Genomic DNA, 18,606 nt, shown 5'->3' with positions numbered 1-18,606 from the left:
TTTTGTCAAACAATCGTCAATACACGAATCTTAATACTAGGTTGGAATTTTTTTCTTCAAACTACTGTCAATATTCAAATTTTAAATATTGGTTCAAATCTTTATGTCAAACAATCGTCAATACACGAATTTTAATACTAGGTTGGAATTTTTTTCTTCAAACTATCTCCTATATACGAAATTTAAGTCTCGGTAGGAATTTTTTGGTCAAACTATCGTCAATGTACGAATTTTAATCTCGGTGGGCACTTTTTTCTTCAAACTACTGTCAATATTCAAATTTTAACTATTGGTTGAAATCTTTATGTCAAACAATCGTCAATAAACGAATTTTAATACTAGGTTGGAATTTTTTTCTTCAAACTATCGCCTATATACGAAATTTAACTCTCGGGAGGAATTTTTTGGTCAAGCTACCGTCAATGTACGAATTTTAACTCTCGGTGGGAACTTTTTTCTTCAAACTACAGTCAATATTCAAATTTTAACTATTGGTTGAAATCTTTATGTCAAACAATCGTCAATACACGAATTTTAATACTAGGTTGGAATTTTTTTCTTCAAACTATCGCCTATATACGAAATTTAACTCTCGGGAGGAATTTTTTGGTCAAGCTACCGTCAATGTACGAATTTTAACTCCCGGTGGGCACTTTTTTCTTCAAACTATTGTCAATATTCAAATTTTAACTATTGGTTGGAATCTTTTTGTCAAACAATCGTCAATAAACGAATTTTAATACCAGGTTGGAATTTTTTTCTTCAAACTATCGCCTATATACGAAATTTAACTCTCCGGAGGAATTTTTTGGTCAAGCTACCCTCAATGTACGAATTTTAACTCCCGGTGGGCACTTTTTTCTTCAAACTATTGTCAATATTCAAATTTTAACTATTGGTTGGAATCTTTTTGTCAAACAATCGTCAATACACGAATTTTAATACTAGGTTGGAATTTTTTTCTTCAAACTACTGACAATATTCAAATTTTAAATATTGGTTCAAATCTTTATGTCAAACAATCGTCAATAAACGAATTTTAATACTAGGTTGGAATTTTTTTCTTGAAACTATCGCCTATATACGAAATTTAACTCTCGGGAGGAATTTTTTGGTCAAGCTACCGTCAATGTACGAATTTTAACTCTCGGTGGGCACTTTTTTCTTCAAACTACTGTCAATATTCAAATTTTAACTATTGGTTCGAATCTTTTTGTCAAACAATCGTCAATACACGAATTTTAATACTAGGTTGGAATTTTTTTCTTCAAACTATCGCCTATATACGAAATTTAACTCTCGGGAGGAATTTTTTGTTCAAGCTACCGTCAATGTACGAATTTTAACTCCCGGTGGGCACTTTTTTCTTCAAACTACTGTCAATATTAAAATTTTAACTATTGGTTCGAATCTTTTTGTCAAACAATCGTCAATACACGAATTTTAATACTAGGTTGGAATTTCTTTCTTCAAACTATTGTCAATATTCAAATTTTAAATATTGGTTGAAATCTTTATGTCAAACAATCGTCAATAATCGAATTTTAATACTAGGTTGGAATTTTTTTCTTCAAACTATTTCCTATATACGAAATTTATCTCTCGGTAGGAATTTTTTGGTCAAACTATCGTCAATGTACGAATTTTAACTCTCGATGGGCACTTTTTCTTCAAACTACTATCAATACTCAAATTTTGAATATTGTTTGGAATCTTTTTGTCAACAATCGTCAATACACGAATTTTAATACTAGGTTGGAATTTTTATCATCAAACTATCGCCTATATACGAAATTTAACTCTCGGGAGGAAGTTTTTGGTCAAGCTACCGTCAATGTACGAATTTTAACTCTCGGTGGGCACTTTTTTCTTCAAACTACTGTCAATATTAAAATTTTAACTATTGGTTGGAATCTTTTTGTCAAACAATCGTCAATACACGAATTTTAATACTAGGTTGGAATTTTTTTCTTCAAACTACTGACAATATTCAAATTTTAAATATTGGTTCAAATCTTTATGTCAAACAATCGTCAATAAACGAATTTTAATACTAGGTTGGAATTTTTTTCTTGAAACTATCGCCTATATACGAAATTTAACTCTCGGGAGGAATTTTTTGGTCAAGCTACCGTCAATGTACGAATTTTAACTCTCGGTGGGCACTTTTTTCTTCAAACTACTGTCAATATTCAAATTTTAACTATTGGTTCGAATCTTTTTGTCAAACAATCGTCAATACACGAATTTTAATACTAGGTTGGAATTTTTTTCTTCAAACTATCTCCTATATACGAAATTTAAGTCTCGGTAGGAATTTTTTGGTCAAACTATCGTCAATGTACGAATTTTAATCTCGGTGGGCACTTTTTTCTTCAAACTACTGTCAATATTCAAATTTTAACTATTGGTTGAAATCTTTATGTCAAACAATCGTCAATACACGAATTTTAATACTAGGTTGGAATTTTTTTCTTCAAACTATCGCCTATATACGAAATTTAACTCTCGGGAGGAATTTTTTGGTCAAGCTACCGTCAATGTACGAATTTTAACTCCCGGTGGGCACTTTTTTCTTCAAACTACTGTCAATATTAAAATTTTAACTATTGGTTCGAATCTTTTTGTCAAACAATCGTCAATACACGAATTTTAATACTAGGTTGGAATTTCTTTCTTCAAACTATTGTCAATATTCAAATTTTAAATATTGGTTGAAATCTTTATGTCAAACAATCGTCAATAATCGAATTTTAATACTAGGTTGGAATTTTTTTCTTCAAACTATTTCCTATATACGAAATTTATCTCTCGGTAGGAATTTTTTGGTCAAACTATCGTCAATGTACGAATTTTAACTCTCGATGGGCACTTTTTCTTCAAACTACTATCAATACTCAAATTTTGAATATTGTTTGGAATCTTTTTGTCAACAATCGTCAATACACGAATTTTAATACTAGGTTGGAATTTTTATCATCAAACTATCGCCTATATACGAAATTTAACTCTCGGGAGGAAGTTTTTGGTCAAGCTACCGTCAATGTACGAATTTTAACTCTCGGTGGGCACTTTTTTCTTCAAACTACTGTCAATATTAAAATTTTAACTATTGGTTCGAATCTTTTTGTCAAACAATCGTCAATACACGAATTTTAATACTAGGTTGGAATTTCTTTCTTCAAACTATTGTCAATATTCAAATTTTAAATATTGGTTGAAATCTTTATGTCAAACAATCGTCAATAATCGAATTTTAATACTAGGTTGGAATTTTTTTCTTCAAACTATCTCCTATATACGAAATTTATCTCTCGGTAGGAATTTTTTGGTCAAACTATCGTCAATGTACGAATTTTAACTCTCGATGGGCACTTTTTCTTCAAACTACTATCAATACTCAAATTTTGAATATTGTTTGGAATCTTTTTGTCAACAATCGTCAATACACGAATTTTAATACTAGGTTGGAATTTTTATCATCAAACTATCGCCTATATACGAAATTTAACTCTCCGGAGGAATTTTTTGGTCAAGCTACCCTCAATGTACGAATTTTAACTCCCGGTGGGCACTTTTTTCTTCAAACTATTGTCAATATTCAAATTTTAACTATTGGTTGGAATCTTTTTGTCAAACAATCGTCAATACACGAATCTTAATACTAGGTTGGAATTTTTTTCTTCAAACTACTGTCAATATTCAAATTTTAAATATTGGTTCAAATCTTTATGTCAAACAATCGTCAATACACGAATTTTAATACTAGGTTGGAATTTTTTTCTTCAAACTATCTCCTATATACGAAATTTAAGTCTCGGTAGGAATTTTTTGGTCAAACTATCGTCAATGTACGAATTTTAATCTCGGTGGGCTCTTTTTTCTTCAAACTACTGTCAATATTCAAATTTTAACTATTGGTTGAAATCTTTATGTCAAACAATCGTCAATAAACGAATTTTAATACTAGGTTGGAATTTTTTTCTTCAAACTATCGCCTATATACGAAATTTAACTCTCGGGAGGAATTTTTTGGTCAAGCTACCGTCAATGTACGAATTTTAACTCTCGGTGGGAACTTTTTTCTTCAAACTACAGTCAATATTCAAATTTTAACTATTGGTTGAAATCTTTATGTCAAACAATCGTCAATACACGAATTTTAATACTAGGTTGGAATTTTTTTCTTCAAACTATCGCCTATATACGAAATTTAACTCTCGGGAGGAATTTTTTGGTCAAGCTACCGTCAATGTACGAATTTTAACTCCCGGTGGGCACTTTTTTCTTCAAACTATTGTCAATATTCAAATTTTAACTATTGGTTGGAATCTTTTTGTCAAACAATCGTCAATAAACGAATTTTAATACCAGGTTGGAATTTTTTTCTTCAAACTATGGCCTATATACGAAATTTAACTCTCCGGAGGAATTTTTTGGTCAAGCTACCCTCAATGTACGAATTTTAACTCCCGGTGGGCACTTTTTTCTTCAAACTACTGTCAATATTCAAATTTTAACTATTGGTTGAAATCTTTATGTCAAACAATCGTCAATACACGAATTTTAATACTAGGTTGGAATTTTTTTCTTCAAACTATCTCCTATATACGAAATTTAAGTCTCGGTAGGAATTTTTTGGTCAAACTATCGTCAATGTACGAATTTTAATCTCGGTGGGCACTTTTTTCTTCAAACTACTGTCAATATTCAAATTTTAACTATTGGTTGAAATCTTTATGTCAAACAATCGTCAATAAACGAATTTTAATACTAGGTTGGAATTTTTTTCTTCAAACTATCGCCTATATACGAAATTTAACTCTCGGGAGGAATTTTTTGGTCAAGCTACCGTCAATGTACGAATTTTAACTCTCGGTGGGAACTTTTTTCTTCAAACTACAGTCAATATTCAAATTTTAACTATTGGTTGAAATCTTTATGTCAAACAATCGTCAATACACGAATTTTAATACTAGGTTGGAATTTTTTTCTTCAAACTATCGCCTATATACGAAATTTAACTCTCGGGAGGAATTTTTTGGTCAAGCTACCGTCAATGTACGAATTTTAACTCCCGGTGGGCACTTTTTTCTTCAAACTATTGTCAATATTCAAATTTTAACTATTGGTTGGAATCTTTTTGTCAAACAATCGTCAATAAACGAATTTTAATACCAGGTTGGAATTTTTTTCTTCAAACTATCGCCTATATACGAAATTTAACTCTCCGGAGGAATTTTTTGGTCAAGCTACCCTCAATGTACGAATTTTAACTCCCGGTGGGCACTTTTTTCTTCAAACTATTGTCAATATTCAAATTTTAACTATTGGTTGGAATCTTTTTGTCAAACAATCGTCAATACACGAATTTTAATACTAGGTTGGAATTTTTTTCTTCAAACTACTGACAATATTCAAATTTTAAATATTGGTTCAAATCTTTATGTCAAACAATCGTCAATAAACGAATTTTAATACTAGGTTGGAATTTTTTTCTTGAAACTATCGCCTATATACGAAATTTAACTCTCGGGAGGAATTTTTTGGTCAAGCTACCGTCAATGTACGAATTTTAACTCTCGGTGGGCACTTTTTTCTTCAAACTACTGTCAATATTCAAATTTTAACTATTGGTTCGAATCTTTTTGTCAAACAATCGTCAATACACGAATTTTAATACTAGGTTGGAATTTTTTTCTTCAAACTATCTCCTATATACGAAATTTAAGTCTCGGTAGGAATTTTTTGGTCAAACTATCGTCAATGTACGAATTTTAATCTCGGTGGGCACTTTTTTCTTCAAACTACTGTCAATATTCAAATTTTAACTATTGGTTGAAATCTTTATGTCAAACAATCGTCAATACACGAATTTTAATACTAGGTTGGAATTTTTTTCTTCAAACTATCGCCTATATACGAAATTTAACTCTCGGGAGGAATTTTTTGTTCAAGCTACCGTCAATGTACGAATTTTAACTCCCGGTGGGCACTTTTTTCTTCAAACTACTGTCAATATTAAAATTTTAACTATTGGTTCGAATCTTTTTGTCAAACAATCGTCAATACACGAATTTTAATACTAGGTTGGAATTTCTTTCTTCAAACTATTGTCAATATTCAAATTTTAAATATTGGTTGAAATCTTTATGTCAAACAATCGTCAATAATCGAATTTTAATACTAGGTTGGAATTTTTTTCTTCAAACTATTTCCTATATACGAAATTTATCTCTCGGTAGGAATTTTTTGGTCAAACTATCGTCAATGTACGAATTTTAACTCTCGATGGGCACTTTTTCTTCAAACTACTATCAATACTCAAATTTTGAATATTGTTTGGAATCTTTTTGTCAACAATCGTCAATACACGAATTTTAATACTAGGTTGGAATTTTTATCATCAAACTATCGCCTATATACGAAATTTAACTCTCGGGAGGAAGTTTTTGGTCAAGCTACCGTCAATGTACGAATTTTAACTCTCGGTGGGCACTTTTTTCTTCAAACTACTGTCAATATTAAAATTTTAACTATTGGTTGGAATCTTTTTGTCAAACAATCGTCAATACACGAATTTTAATACTAGGTTGGAATTTTTTTCTTCAAACTACTGACAATATTCAAATTTTAAATATTGGTTCAAATCTTTATGTCAAACAATCGTCAATAAACGAATTTTAATACTAGGTTGGAATTTTTTTCTTGAAACTATCGCCTATATACGAAATTTAACTCTCGGGAGGAATTTTTTGGTCAAGCTACCGTCAATGTACGAATTTTAACTCTCGGTGGGCACTTTTTTCTTCAAACTACTGTCAATATTCAAATTTTAACTATTGGTTCGAATCTTTTTGTCAAACAATCGTCAATACACGAATTTTAATACTAGGTTGGAATTTTTTTCTTCAAACTATCTCCTATATACGAAATTTAAGTCTCGGTAGGAATTTTTTGGTCAAACTATCGTCAATGTACGAATTTTAATCTCGGTGGGCACTTTTTTCTTCAAACTACTGTCAATATTCAAATTTTAACTATTGGTTGAAATCTTTATGTCAAACAATCGTCAATACACGAATTTTAATACTAGGTTGGAATTTTTTTCTTCAAACTATCGCCTATATACGAAATTTAACTCTCGGGAGGAATTTTTTGGTCAAGCTACCGTCAATGTACGAATTTTAACTCCCGGTGGGCACTTTTTTCTTCAAACTACTGTCAATATTAAAATTTTAACTATTGGTTCGAATCTTTTTGTCAAACAATCGTCAATACACGAATTTTAATACTAGGTTGGAATTTCTTTCTTCAAACTATTGTCAATATTCAAATTTTAAATATTGGTTGAAATCTTTATGTCAAACAATCGTCAATAATCGAATTTTAATACTAGGTTGGAATTTTTTTCTTCAAACTATTTCCTATATACGAAATTTATCTCTCGGTAGGAATTTTTTGGTCAAACTATCGTCAATGTACGAATTTTAACTCTCGATGGGCACTTTTTCTTCAAACTACTATCAATACTCAAATTTTGAATATTGTTTGGAATCTTTTTGTCAACAATCGTCAATACACGAATTTTAATACTAGGTTGGAATTTTTATCATCAAACTATCGCCTATATACGAAATTTAACTCTCGGGAGGAAGTTTTTGGTCAAGCTACCGTCAATGTACGAATTTTAACTCTCGGTGGGCACTTTTTTCTTCAAACTACTGTCAATATTAAAATTTTAACTATTGGTTCGAATCTTTTTGTCAAACAATCGTCAATACACGAATTTTAATACTAGGTTGGAATTTCTTTCTTCAAACTATTGTCAATATTCAAATTTTAAATATTGGTTGAAATCTTTATGTCAAACAATCGTCAATAATCGAATTTTAATACTAGGTTGGAATTTTTTTCTTCAAACTATCTCCTATATACGAAATTTATCTCTCGGTAGGAATTTTTTGGTCAAACTATCGTCAATGTACGAATTTTAACTCTCGATGGGCACTTTTTCTTCAAACTACTATCAATACTCAAATTTTGAATATTGTTTGGAATCTTTTTGTCAACAATCGTCAATACACGAATTTTAATACTAGGTTGGAATTTTTATCATCAAACTATCGCCTATATACGAAATTTAACTCTCCGGAGGAATTTTTTGGTCAAGCTACCCTCAATGTACGAATTTTAACTCCCGGTGGGCACTTTTTTCTTCAAACTATTGTCAATATTCAAATTTTAACTATTGGTTGGAATCTTTTTGTCAAACAATCGTCAATACACGAATCTTAATACTAGGTTGGAATTTTTTTCTTCAAACTACTGTCAATATTCAAATTTTAAATATTGGTTCAAATCTTTATGTCAAACAATCGTCAATACACGAATTTTAATACTAGGTTGGAATTTTTTTCTTCAAACTATCTCCTATATACGAAATTTAAGTCTCGGTAGGAATTTTTTGGTCAAACTATCGTCAATGTACGAATTTTAATCTCGGTGGGCTCTTTTTTCTTCAAACTACTGTCAATATTCAAATTTTAACTATTGGTTGAAATCTTTATGTCAAACAATCGTCAATAAACGAATTTTAATACTAGGTTGGAATTTTTTTCTTCAAACTATCGCCTATATACGAAATTTAACTCTCGGGAGGAATTTTTTGGTCAAGCTACCGTCAATGTACGAATTTTAACTCTCGGTGGGAACTTTTTTCTTCAAACTACAGTCAATATTCAAATTTTAACTATTGGTTGAAATCTTTATGTCAAACAATCGTCAATACACGAATTTTAATACTAGGTTGGAATTTTTTTCTTCAAACTATCGCCTATATACGAAATTTAACTCTCGGGAGGAATTTTTTGGTCAAGCTACCGTCAATGTACGAATTTTAACTCCCGGTGGGCACTTTTTTCTTCAAACTATTGTCAATATTCAAATTTTAACTATTGGTTGGAATCTTTTTGTCAAACAATCGTCAATAAACGAATTTTAATACCAGGTTGGAATTTTTTTCTTCAAACTATGGCCTATATACGAAATTTAACTCTCCGGAGGAATTTTTTGGTCAAGCTACCCTCAATGTACGAATTTTAACTCCCGGTGGGCACTTTTTTCTTCAAACTACTGTCAATATTCAAATTTTAACTATTGGTTGAAATCTTTATGTCAAACAATCGTCAATACACGAATTTTAATACTAGGTTGGAATTTTTTTCTTCAAACTATCTCCTATATACGAAATTTAAGTCTCGGTAGGAATTTTTTGGTCAAACTATCGTCAATGTACGAATTTTAATCTCGGTGGGCACTTTTTTCTTCAAACTACTGTCAATATTCAAATTTTAACTATTGGTTGAAATCTTTATGTCAAACAATCGTCAATAAACGAATTTTAATACTAGGTTGGAATTTTTTTCTTCAAACTATCGCCTATATACGAAATTTAACTCTCGGGAGGAATTTTTTGGTCAAGCTACCGTCAATGTACGAATTTTAACTCTCGGTGGGAACTTTTTTCTTCAAACTACAGTCAATATTCAAATTTTAACTATTGGTTGAAATCTTTATGTCAAACAATCGTCAATACACGAATTTTAATACTAGGTTGGAATTTTTTTCTTCAAACTATCGCCTATATACGAAATTTAACTCTCGGGAGGAATTTTTTGGTCAAGCTACCGTCAATGTACGAATTTTAACTCCCGGTGGGCACTTTTTTCTTCAAACTATTGTCAATATTCAAATTTTAACTATTGGTTGGAATCTTTTTGTCAAACAATCGTCAATAAACGAATTTTAATACCAGGTTGGAATTTTTTTCTTCAAACTATCGCCTATATACGAAATTTAACTCTCCGGAGGAATTTTTTGGTCAAGCTACCCTCAATGTACGAATTTTAACTCCCGGTGGGCACTTTTTTCTTCAAACTATTGTCAATATTCAAATTTTAACTATTGGTTGGAATCTTTTTGTCAAACAATCGTCAATACACGAATTTTAATACTAGGTTGGAATTTTTTTCTTCAAACTACTGACAATATTCAAATTTTAAATATTGGTTCAAATCTTTATGTCAAACAATCGTCAATAAACGAATTTTAATACTAGGTTGGAATTTTTTTCTTGAAACTATCGCCTATATACGAAATTTAACTCTCGGGAGGAATTTTTTGGTCAAGCTACCGTCAATGTACGAATTTTAACTCTCGGTGGGCACTTTTTTCTTCAAACTACTGTCAATATTCAAATTTTAACTATTGGTTCGAATCTTTTTGTCAAACAATCGTCAATACACGAATTTTAATACTAGGTTGGAATTTTTTTCTTCAAACTATCTCCTATATACGAAATTTAAGTCTCGGTAGGAATTTTTTGGTCAAACTATCGTCAATGTACGAATTTTAATCTCGGTGGGCACTTTTTTCTTCAAACTACTGTCAATATTCAAATTTTAACTATTGGTTGAAATCTTTATGTCAAACAATCGTCAATACACGAATTTTAATACTAGGTTGGAATTTTTTTCTTCAAACTATCGCCTATATACGAAATTTAACTCTCGGGAGGAATTTTTTGGTCAAGCTACCGTCAATGTACGAATTTTAACTCCCGGTGGGCACTTTTTTCTTCAAACTACTGTCAATATTAAAATTTTAACTATTGGTTCGAATCTTTTTGTCAAACAATCGTCAATACACGAATTTTAATACTAGGTTGGAATTTCTTTCTTCAAACTATTGTCAATATTCAAATTTTAAATATTGGTTGAAATCTTTATGTCAAACAATCGTCAATAATCGAATTTTAATACTAGGTTGGAATTTTTTTCTTCAAACTATTTCCTATATACGAAATTTATCTCTCGGTAGGAATTTTTTGGTCAAACTATCGTCAATGTACGAATTTTAACTCTCGATGGGCACTTTTTCTTCAAACTACTATCAATACTCAAATTTTGAATATTGTTTGGAATCTTTTTGTCAACAATCGTCAATACACGAATTTTAATACTAGGTTGGAATTTTTATCATCAAACTATCGCCTATATACGAAATTTAACTCTCGGGAGGAAGTTTTTGGTCAAGCTACCGTCAATGTACGAATTTTAACTCTCGGTGGGCACTTTTTTCTTCAAACTACTGTCAATATTAAAATTTTAACTATTGGTTGGAATCTTTTTGTCAAACAATCGTCAATACACGAATTTTAATACTAGGTTGGAATTTTTTTCTTCAAACTACTGACAATATTCAAATTTTAAATATTGGTTCAAATCTTTATGTCAAACAATCGTCAATAAACGAATTTTAATACTAGGTTGGAATTTTTTTCTTGAAACTATCGCCTATATACGAAATTTAACTCTCGGGAGGAATTTTTTGGTCAAGCTACCGTCAATGTACGAATTTTAACTCTCGGTGGGCACTTTTTTCTTCAAACTACTGTCAATATTCAAATTTTAACTATTGGTTCGAATCTTTTTGTCAAACAATCGTCAATACACGAATTTTAATACTAGGTTGGAATTTTTTTCTTCAAACTATCTCCTATATACGAAATTTAAGTCTCGGTAGGAATTTTTTGGTCAAACTATCGTCAATGTACGAATTTTAATCTCGGTGGGCACTTTTTTCTTCAAACTACTGTCAATATTCAAATTTTAACTATTGGTTGAAATCTTTATGTCAAACAATCGTCAATACACGAATTTTAATACTAGGTTGGAATTTTTTTCTTCAAACTATCGCCTATATACGAAATTTAACTCTCCGGAGGAATTTTTTGGTCAAGCTACCCTCAATGTACGAATTTTAACTCCCGGTGGGCACTTTTTTCTTCAAATTATTGTCAATATTCAAATTTTAACTATTGGTTGGAATCTTTTTGTCAAACAATCGTCAATACACGAATCTTAATACTAGGTTGGAATTTTTTTCTTCAAACTACTGTCAATATTCAAATTTTAAATATTGGTTCAAATCTTTATGTCAAACAATCGTCAATAAACGAATTTTAATACTAGGTTGGAATTTTTTTCTTCAAACTATCGCCTATATACGAAATTTAACTCTCGGGAGGAATTTTTTGGTCAAGCTACCGTCAATGTACGAATTTTAACTCTCGGTGGGCACTTTTTTCTTCAAACTACTGTCAAAATTCAAATTTTAACTATTGGTTCGAATCTTTTTGTCAAACAATCGTCAATACACGAATTTTAATACTAGGTTGGAATTTCTTTCTTCAAACTATTGTCAATATTCAAATTTTAAATATTGGTTGAAATCTTTATGTCAAACAATCGTCAATAATCGAATTTTAATACTAGGTTGGAATTTTTTTCTTCAAACTATCGCCTATATACGAAATTTAACTCTCGGGAGGAATTTTTTGGTCAAGCTACCGTCAATGTACGAATTTTAACTCTCGGTGGGAACTTTTTTCTTCAAACTACAGTCAATATTCAAATTTTAACTATTGGTTGAAATCTTTATGTCAAACAATCGTCAATACACGAATTTTAATACTAGGTTGGAATTTTTTTCTTCAAACTATCGCCTATATACGAAATTTAACTCTCGGGAGGAATTTTTTGGTCAAGCTACCGTCAATGTACGAATTTTAACTCCCGGTGGGCACTTTTTTCTTCAAACTATTGTCAATATTCAAATTTTAACTATTGGTTGGAATCTTTTTGTCAAACAATCGTCAATAAACGAATTTTAATACCAGGTTGGAATTTTTTTCTTCAAACTATCGCCTATATACGAAATTTAACTCTCCGGAGGAATTTTTTGGTCAAGCTACCCTCAATGTACGAATTTTAACTCCCGGTGGGCACTTTTTTCTTCAAACTATTGTCAATATTCAAATTTTAACTATTGGTTGGAATCTTTTTGTCAAACAATCGTCAATACACGAATCTTAATACTAGGTTGGAATTTTTTTCTTCAAACTACTGTCAATATTCAAATTTTAAATATTGGTTCAAATCTTTATGTCAAACAATCGTCAATACACGAATTTTAATACTAGGTTGGAATTTTTTTCTTCAAACTATCTCCTATATACGAAATTTAAGTCTCGGTAGGAATTTTTTGGTCAAACTATCGTCAATGTACGAATTTTAATCTCGGTGGGCACTTTTTTCTTCAAACTACTGTCAATATTCAAATTTTAACTATTGGTTGAAATCTTTATGTCAAACAATCGTCAATAAACGAATTTTAATACTAGGTTGGAATTTTTTTCTTCAAACTATCGCCTATATACGAAATTTAACTCTCGGGAGGAATTTTTTGGTCAAGCTACCGTCAATGTACGAATTTTAACTCTCGGTGGGAACTTTTTTCTTCAAACTACAGTCAATATTCAAATTTTAACTATTGGTTGAAATCTTTATGTCAAACAATCGTCAATACACGAATTTTAATACTAGGTTGGAATTTTTTTCTTCAAACTATCGCCTATATACGAAATTTAACTCTCGGGAGGAATTTTTTGGTCAAGCTACCGTCAATGTACGAATTTTAACTCCCGGTGGGCACTTTTTTCTTCAAACTATTGTCAATATTCAAATTTTAACTATTGGTTGGAATCTTTTTGTCAAACAATCGTCAATAAACGAATTTTAATACCAGGTTGGAATTTTTTTCTTCAAACTATCGCCTATATACGAAATTTAACTCTCCGGAGGAATTTTTTGGTCAAGCTACCCTCAATGTACGAATTTTAACTCCCGGTGGGCACTTTTTTCTTCAAACTATTGTCAATATTCAAATTTTAACTATTGGTTGGAATCTTTTTGTCAAACAATCGTCAATACACGAATTTTAATACTAGGTTGGAATTTTTTTCTTCAAACTACTGACAATATTCAAATTTTAAATATTGGTTCAAATCTTTATGTCAAACAATCGTCAATAAACGAATTTTAATACTAGGTTGGAATTTTTTTCTTGAAACTATCGCCTATATACGAAATTTAACTCTCGGGAGGAATTTTTTGGTCAAGCTACCGTCAATGTACGAATTTTAACTCTCGGTGGGCACTTTTTTCTTCAAACTACTGTCAATATTCAAATTTTAACTATTGGTTCGAATCTTTTTGTCAAACAATCGTCAATACACGAATTTTAATACTAGGTTGGAATTTTTTTCTTCAAACTATCTCCTATATACGAAATTTAAGTCTCGGTAGGAATTTTTTGGTCAAACTATCGTCAATGTACGAATTTTAATCTCGGTGGGCACTTTTTTCTTCAAACTACTGTCAATATTCAAATTTTAACTATTGGTTGAAATCTTTATGTCAAACAATCGTCAATACACGAATTTTAATACTAGGTTGGAATTTTTTTCTTCAAACTATCGCCTATATACGAAATTTAACTCTCGGGAGGAATTTTTTGTTCAAGCTACCGTCAATGTACGAATTTTAACTCCCGGTGGGCACTTTTTTCTTCAAACTACTGTCAATATTAAAATTTTAACTATTGGTTCGAATCTTTTTGTCAAACAATCGTCAATACACGAATTTTAATACTAGGTTGGAATTTCTTTCTTCAAACTATTGTCAATATTCAAATTTTAAATATTGGTTGAAATCTTTATGTCAAACAATCGTCAATAATCGAATTTTAATACTAGGTTGGAATTTTTTTCTTCAAACTATTTCCTATATACGAAATTTATCTCTCGGTAGGAATTTTTTGGTCAAACTATCGTCAATGTACGAATTTTAACTCTCGATGGGCACTTTTTCTTCAAACTACTATCAATACTCAAATTTTGAATATTGTTTGGAATCTTTTTGTCAACAATCGTCAATACACGAATTTTAATACTAGGTTGGAATTTTTATCATCAAACTATCGCCTATATACGAAATTTAACTCTCGGGAGGAAGTTTTTGGTCAAGCTACCGTCAATGTACGAATTTTAACTCTCGGTGGGCACTTTTTTCTTCAAACTACTGTCAATATTAAAATTTTAACTATTGGTTGGAATCTTTTTGTCAAACAATCGTCAATACACGAATTTTAATACTAGGTTGGAATTTTTTTCTTCAAACTACTGACAATATTCAAATTTTAAATATTGGTTCAAATCTTTATGTCAAACAATCGTCAATAAACGAATTTTAATACTAGGTTGGAATTTTTTTCTTGAAACTATCGCCTATATACGAAATTTAACTCTCGGGAGGAATTTTTTGGTCAAGCTACCGTCAATGTACGAATTTTAACTCTCGGTGGGCACTTTTTTCTTCAAACTACTGTCAATATTCAAATTTTAACTATTGGTTCGAATCTTTTTGTCAAACAATCGTCAATACACGAATTTTAATACTAGGTTGGAATTTTTTTCTTCAAACTATCTCCTATATACGAAATTTAAGTCTCGGTAGGAATTTTTTGGTCAAACTATCGTCAATGTACGAATTTTAATCTCGGTGGGCACTTTTTTCTTCAAACTACTGTCAATATTCAAATTTTAACTATTGGTTGAAATCTTTATGTCAAACAATCGTCAATACACGAATTTTAATACTAGGTTGGAATTTTTTTCTTCAAACTATCGCCTATATACGAAATTTAACTCTCGGGAGGAATTTTTTGGTCAAGCTACCGTCAATGTACGAATTTTAACTCCCGGTGGGCACTTTTTTCTTCAAACTACTGTCAATATTAAAATTTTAACTATTGGTTCGAATCTTTTTGTCAAACAATCGTCAATACACGAATTTTAATACTAGGTTGGAATTTCTTTCTTCAAACTATTGTCAATATTCAAATTTTAAATATTGGTTGAAATCTTTATGTCAAACAATCGTCAATAATCGAATTTTAATACTAGGTTGGAATTTTTTTCTTCAAACTATTTCCTATATACGAAATTTATCTCTCGGTAGGAATTTTTTGGTCAAACTATCGTCAATGTACGAATTTTAACTCTCGATGGGCACTTTTTCTTCAAACTACTATCAATACTCAAATTTTGAATATTGTTTGGAATCTTTTTGTCAACAATCGTCAATACACGAATTTTAATACTAGGTTGGAATTTTTATCATCAAACTATCGCCTATATACGAAATTTAACTCTCGGGAGGAAGTTTTTGGTCAAGCTACCGTCAATGTACGAATTTTAACTCTCGGTGGGCACTTTTTTCTTCAAACTACTGTCAATATTAAAATTTTAACTATTGGTTCGAATCTTTTTGTCAAACAATCGTCAATACACGAATTTTAATACTAGGTTGGAATTTCTTTCTTCAAACTATTGTCAATATTCAAATTTTAAATATTGGTTGAAATCTTTATGTCAAACAATCGTCAATAATCGAATTTTAATACTAGGTTGGAATTTTTTTCTTCAAACTATCTCCTATATACGAAATTTATCTCTCGGTAGGAATTTTTTGGTCAAACTATCGTCAATGTACGAATTTTAACTCTCGATGGGCACTTTTTCTTCAAACTACTATCAATACTCAAATTTTGAATATTGTTTGGAATCTTTTTGTCAACAATCGTCAATACACGAATTTTAATACTAGGTTGGAATTTTTATCATCAAACTATCGCCTATATACGAAATTTAACTCTCCGGAGGAATTTTTTGGTCAAGCTACCCTCAATGTACGAATTTTAACTCCCGGTGGGCACTTTTTTCTTCAAACTATTGTCAATATTCAAATTTTAACTATTGGTTGGAATCTTTTTGTCAAACAATCGTCAATACACGAATCTTAATACTAGGTTGGAATTTTTTTCTTCAAACTACTGTCAATATTCAAATTTTAAATATTGGTTCAAATCTTTATGTCAAACAATCGTCAATACACGAATTTTAATACTAGGTTGGAATTTTTTTCTTCAAACTATCTCCTATATACGAAATTTAAGTCTCGGTAGGAATTTTTTGGTCAAACTATCGTCAATGTACGAATTTTAATCTCGGTGGGCTCTTTTTTCTTCAAACTACTGTCAATATTCAAATTTTAACTATTGGTTGAAATCTTTATGTCAAACAATCGTCAATAAACGAATTTTAATACTAGGTTGGAATTTTTTTCTTCAAACTATCGCCTATATACGAAATTTAACTCTCGGGAGGAATTTTTTGGTCAAGCTACCGTCAATGTACGAATTTTAACTCTCGGTGGGAACTTTTTTCTTCAAACTACAGTCAATATTCAAATTTTAACTATTGGTTGAAATCTTTATGTCAAACAATCGTCAATACACGAATTTTAATACTAGGTTGGAATTTTTTTCTTCAAACTATCGCCTATATACGAAATTTAACTCTCGGGAGGAATTTTTTGGTCAAGCTACCGTCAATGTACGAATTTTAACTCCCGGTGGGCACTTTTTTCTTCAAACTATTGTCAATATTCAAATTTTAACTATTGGTTGGAATCTTTTTGTCAAACAATCGTCAATAAACGAATTTTAATACCAGGTTGGAATTTTTTTCTTCAAACTATGGCCTATATACGAAATTTAACTCTCCGGAGGAATTTTTTGGTCAAGCTACCCTCAATGTACGAATTTTAACTCCCGGTGGGCACTTTTTTCTTCAAACTACTGTCAATATTCAAATTTTAACTATTGGTTGAAATCTTTATGTCAAACAATCGTCAATACACGAATTTTAATACTAGGTTGGAATTTTTTTCTTCAAACTATCGCCTATATACGAAATTTAACTCTCGGGAGGAATTTTTTGGTCAAGCTACCGTCAATGTACGAATTTTAACTCCCGGTGGGCACTTTTTTCTTCAAACTACTGTCAATATTAAAATTTTAACTATTGGTTCGAATCTTTTTGTCAAACAATCGTCAATACACGAATTTTAATACTAGGTTGGAATTTCTTTCTTCAAACTATTGTCAATATTCAAATTTTAAATATTGGTTGAAATCTTTATGTCAAACAATCGTCAATAATCGAATTTTAATACTAGGTTGGAATTTTTTTCTTCAAACTATTTCCTATATACGAAATTTATCTCTCGGTAGGAATTTTTTGGTCAAACTATCGTCAATGTACGAATTTTAACTCTCGATGGGCACTTTTTCTTCAAACTACTATCAATACTCAAATTTTGAATATTGTTTGGAATCTTTTTGTCAACAATCGTCAATACACGAATTTTAACTCTCGGTGGGCACTTTTTTCTTCAAACTATTGTCAATATTCAAATTTTAACTATTGGTTGGAATCTTTTTGTCAAACAATCGTCAATACACGAATCTTAATACTAGGTTGGAATTTTTTTCTTCAAACTACTGTCAATATTCAAATTTTAAATATTGGTTCAAATCTTTATGTCAAACAATCGTCAATACACGAATTTTAATACTAGGTTGGAATTTTTTTCTTCAAACTATCTCCTATATACGAAATTTAAGTCTCGGTAGGAATTTTTTGGTCAAACTATCGTCAATGTACGAATTTTAATCTCGGTGGGCACTTTTTTCTTCAAACTACTGTCAATATTCAAATTTTAACTATTGGTTGAAATCTTTATGTCAAACAATCGTCAATAAACGAATTTTAATACTAGGTTGGAATTTTTTTCTTCA

Source organism: Xylocopa sonorina, unplaced genomic scaffold (assembly GCF_050948175.1).
Source record: "Xylocopa sonorina isolate GNS202 unplaced genomic scaffold, iyXylSono1_principal scaffold0035, whole genome shotgun sequence".
NCBI classification, from domain to species: domain Eukaryota; kingdom Metazoa; phylum Arthropoda; class Insecta; order Hymenoptera; family Apidae; genus Xylocopa; species Xylocopa sonorina.
This window is presented reverse-complemented; position numbering follows the sequence as displayed.